The sequence below is a fragment of the Equus quagga genome, chromosome 1 (genome assembly GCF_021613505.1).
Source record: "Equus quagga isolate Etosha38 chromosome 1, UCLA_HA_Equagga_1.0, whole genome shotgun sequence".
NCBI lineage: Eukaryota > Metazoa > Chordata > Mammalia > Perissodactyla > Equidae > Equus > Equus quagga.
In genome coordinates this window covers 13636420-13641627 of record NC_060267.1, presented here as the reverse complement: position 1 = coordinate 13641627, position 5208 = coordinate 13636420, and the positions used below count along the sequence as shown (strand labels likewise).

The 5208-nt window shown below is 34.2% G+C and overlaps 1 pseudogene; it reads right to left on the bottom strand.

Annotated features, from left to right (window-relative positions):
- Positions 1 to 1509: 1509 nt before the first annotated feature.
- LOC124236254 (olfactory receptor 6C2-like) lies at positions 1510 to 2475 on the bottom strand (annotated as a pseudogene).
- Positions 2476 to 5208: the final 2733 nt, after the last annotated feature.

Genomic DNA, 5208 nt, shown 5'->3' with positions numbered 1-5208 from the left:
TACATAAAATAAAGTTTTGCCTTCATGGCAGATTTTAGATACAGAATGTAACAAAATGTTAGTGAAATTGGTGGCACAGAAAAGAAAGCTTAAGTTAAAACGGCAGGTAGGAAGACCATTTCTCCAGATTTGGTTTGTGTGTTTGTGTGGTGGGAGGAGAAAGAAACAGACAATAATTGGAAATGAGAATTAAATTAAAACCTAAATGAAAAAAAGAAGTGGAATGGAAGAATGAGGGAAAGAGCACTTTTTTACAGAGGCAACAGCAAGTGCAAAATCCTAGAGATATCAGGAGATAAACCAAAGGATGGCCAGGATGCCTTCATCCCAGAAAGAAGGGAGAACACCTACCAGTATGAAAATTTATTTAGTAGTTTTATGAGCTCCCTTGAAAAAATTGATGAACATTTTCTAGTCTTCTAATCTATAAGCCATTTATTTAATGAAAAAATTAACTATCATTTAATTATAATGTTAAATTTGGACTTCCTTTTCAATTATCTTAGATCCCTGTATATTGCAAGCTTGGTTTCCTTGATTTCTTTTAAAATTCTTTTCCCATAATACATAAAAATTTATTCCTTAATATAGCAATATTTTGAGTTTGGATATTCAAGTTCCATTTTAGCAATTGAATATTTTTGACAATCTTAACAACTTCTTTGTTTCCTCAACTGCAACATACATTTTGACATTCTCCTTATAATTTCATATCCTTTTAGAAAAGAGCTTTTCCTCACATTTATTTAAGATGTTATTTATTCTGTATAATCTGTGAATCTTTTAATTTTAAAATTTCAACATTTAATGTGTGTGTATTTTTATGAATAACCTCCAGAATCCTAGATATCAAATTCTGCTTTCATTTAAAACATGTTTACTTGAACATGTATTTATTTTTGTTTTCTTTACTTTTAGATCATATCATGTTACTTCTTGCTAATGATGCTTTTTAAAAAAATTAGGAATTTTTTTAAAAGGATTTAAAAGGATTTTTAATAGGATTAATAGTAAGCTAACTGCGTTTAGCATGTTATTAATTAAAAAAAATATACGCCTGGAACTTGACCTACCAAGATTTAGAACTCAATAAATTTTGATTTAATCAATTAAAATTTTCAGTAACATTTAGTTTGGAAGAGTACTTTAAATAAACCATTTTCTTGAAAGTCCAAGAAAATATATGCTAATCTATTTATTTCCCTGGTTGATTTGCACTTGTTTTATTTTTCTTCATTTCAATTTTCTTTGCTAGACTAAAGTAAAATCAGGCTTACATTGACCAGAAAATTATTATCAAGTCTTCTGATTGGAATCTTGGCCTGAAATGCATTTGTTTGGAGGATTACTGGAGTATTCATGAAGTGGAGGATGTTCATTCTGGGTTCAATAAATAAATGTTTGAGAAATTTAACCTGAATAGAGATCAGGTCAACAAGAGGCAAACAGATTTAGAACTTAGTGGTTTACGCTTAGCTTGATATTTTATTTCTGGATGTGAACATTCTCTTACTTCTTTGAGATGAGTGCAATTCTTTTGAAGGAATTACTGAAGGCTTGTCTCACTTGTGTGTTTCTCAAAGTGTAAATGAATGGGTTCAACATGGGAGCGATGGATGTCATTAGCACAGTCACACCCTTATTAATAGCCACTGATTCCTTTGCTGAAGGTTTGATACAGATGAAGATACAGCTTCCATAGGTGATGGAAACCACACTCATGTGAGAACATGTGGAAAAGGCCCTTTTCCTTTGCAGGGCAGAGGGGAATCTTAGAAGGGTCTTGATGATGTAAATGTCAGACAGAACAACACACATAAGGGTCACAACGAAAGTCAGCACAGCACAGACATTAACCAACTGCTCTATGAGCCACGTGTCTGAGCATGATATCTTCAAGATAGGAGATGCATCACAGAAAAAGTAATCAGTGACATTGGAGTCGCAGAATTTCAAATTTAGGAACAGAATAAGTGCAGGAGTGTGATGAACAAGCCAGACATTTGAAAGCAGAGGAGAGCCTCCTGCAGACTCTGCTGCTCATGATGGTCACAGAACACAGAGATTTGCAGATGGCCACATAGCGGTCACAGGACATGGTGGCCAAGAGAAAAAATTCTGTTACTCCAAAGATATCAGTAAAAAACACTTGAATAACAAAAGTATTATTATAACACATACTATAATTATAATAACACATACTATATGTAATTGTCCCGTCACCTGTTACTATGTTGTACAAATATCTAAGGATACAAGCAGATGTAAATGAAAGTTGCAATAATTCAAAATTCTGTAGGAAAAAGTTCACGGGTTCGTTAAGGTAGGAGTCCAGTAAGTGAGGCATATGATGGTCAAATTTCTGGTTATATTCAACATGTAAGTGAGAAATAGAAAAATGAAAACTGGAATTTGAAGTTGAGGGTCATCTGTCAGCCCCAACAGGATGAAGGTTGCTATTGTGTGGTTTTTCATTACTGACTACTGAGTTTTATTCAACTTCACATAAAATTTAGAAATATTTTATTTGAATAGAAGGCTATCAAAGCCAGATAGCACGAAACAGTGACTACCAGAGACAGCAAACTAATTAGAATGTAGTTTCTTCTATAAATTAGTAGTTGATATTACCATATTCTGGTGGGCTTGACTGCTAAATTCTTTGTCTCATTTTATTGTTTTGGCGGTTTTGTGACAGATCTTTAAATGTATTTTAATAAGCTATTTTACCATACCATTTTCCTCTCTTTAAAATTTTAATTAATTAATTAATTAAATTTATTTTGGGGGGAAGATTAGCCCTGAGCTAACATCTGCTGCCAACCCTCCTCTTTTTGCCAAGGAACATTGGCCCTGAGCTGACATCCGTGCCCCCGCATCTTCCTCTGCTTTATATGTGGGACGCCTGCCACAGCATGGCTCGACCAGCAAGTGTGTAGGTCTGCAGGTGGATCTGAACTGGCGAACCCTGGGCAGCCGAAGAGGAAGGTGTCAACTGAACTGCTGCGCCAGTGGGCTGCCCCCCCCCCCACCCCACCATTTTCCTCTTTTATTTCACTGTTTTAATCTATACCCAAGCCTGGATTTTCTCATGTGATTAGACTTGACCCACAATGTGTTGTGCTTTAACAAAATTTTGATTTTTGTCTTACATCTAAAGTTTCTTCTTTATTTCAAAGGTGAGCATTTAAAGGTAATAATTTGTTTTGTTGTTCCTTGAAGGATTAGTCATGATAAAACATAAATATGTAACAACTAATCTGGGCTCCATCAGGCTTTGTTGATCCATCTGCAACTTATATTTTACATTTTGCCACTAAGACCAAGCATGTGCTTATGTCATTTGGTTTTGTTTTGTGTTTTAACGGGCAACTTCCACATTGTTGGGTTACTCCTCTGACTCTCCTTTTGTTTCTCCGGACGTGTGTAATTGACACTCAGTGTCCACTGGATACACAAGGCAGACAATATTTCACTGCACAATTTATTTGCTACAAGTGAAGAAACGTTTGGCCTAACAATATACAGCTGGAAAGAACCACATATTTCTTTCATGCTTTCAGTCTGTTCAGTTAAGCATGGAAAACGCTTTCACAACATGTTATCACCACGACTAAGTACAGAATCGAATTTAAAGTACTAAATATCCTCTCAATGCACCCGGCTTTACTCTCTCACTCAGTCTTAGCTGTGGTGGCAGCACCATGTTAAGAGCAGACCTTCTGTAGCGAGATCTCTATCATTCTACAGCTGGCTTTCCCAGCCAACATCTGTTTGACCTTGGGCAAACTTCCCAATCTCTCAGGTCTTCAGTTGTTTAATCTATAAAATGGAGATAACCATAGGATCTACCATATATACTTAAAATGATAAGAAGAAGTAATATATTTACAATGAAACCTGATGCATGGTATGTGCTTCATATATGTCAGCTGTTATTTTCTGGATTCCCACAGATAATTCATGTGATGTGAGCTCAAAACTACAAAATCCTAAATGGGACTTATGCTTTGTGTAACCATTATCCTCTTCTTCCTACTTTATGTTCCTTACAATAAAAAGAATAAATTGTATTTATTGAGAATTTACCATGTGATAAGTCTTGTAGTAAACAATTCACGTGGGTTATCTATCTGGGAAATAAAAAAAAAATCTCTCTTCCTATCTCCCTCCTTCCACATCCCATCCTTACTTCCCGGTCTCCCAAACTACCGATAAAACTGTTTGTTTGTGATTTTCACTTTGAGCATCACTTTTACTGGAAAGTCATCTAAAACTCAATTGTCTGTGTTAACTGCTCCTCATTTCTGTCCCCATAACAGATAATTGTTACTTCTGTCTCAGCACTTAATCTGAGAAAGTAAATTTGGTGAAATCAGAGACTGTTGTCTTTTTTACTGGGATAGCTACCAAAACTAACAATCTTAGAGTCAATGGTAAGACATGTTGTAAAAATACCTATAAATCTTACTCATTTGCTTACATGTTCAAACCTGTCTTCTGTCCTATTTGGGTTTAATCTTGAAAGTGCTTTGTCACTGATTTTAATTATTTAAATTTTATATTTCCCTGTGTTTAACACTGAGGAGTTTTCTTTTTGTTTTTTGTTTTTTTTTTTGCACTTGAAACAGCAGTTTTGCTAGTGGATAAAGTCATGCATACCAGGAAACTATCACCCTCTTTCCTTATGTTATTACCTTCCACGCTGGCCAAACTGTTAACTGATATCTCTTCCTTGCTTTAGCTGTCAAGTAGATACGTATTTGTATGTTTCTTGCTGGCTATTTTTGTTTCTTGAGGAATGTGTGAGTAAGATATTCAAACTGGAGGTCAAGGAATTTGCACATCTGCATACATAATTTTTCACATGTTATTCACCTTAAAATATATTATAAATATTTTACATCTATATAAGATAAATATATTTAATTTAATTCCATTTAGTTTCAACCCAATGTATTTGTATAACTTCAGTTTTTGAATCCTTCTTTATTTTTTTAAATTCTCATTATTTACAAATATGAGGTATATTGAAATAGCTTTATGAATGTATCACAAGTTTTAAATCAATTTCCAACACACTTTTATATATCTTCTTGTTTTCTACAATTGTGAAAACGCCTGAAAAAAGCATCTTTTAATAAAAATTATTGCATGATTTCATGATTCCTGGAAATGAAATTTCAAGGAAAGAGGGAGTATCTGTTT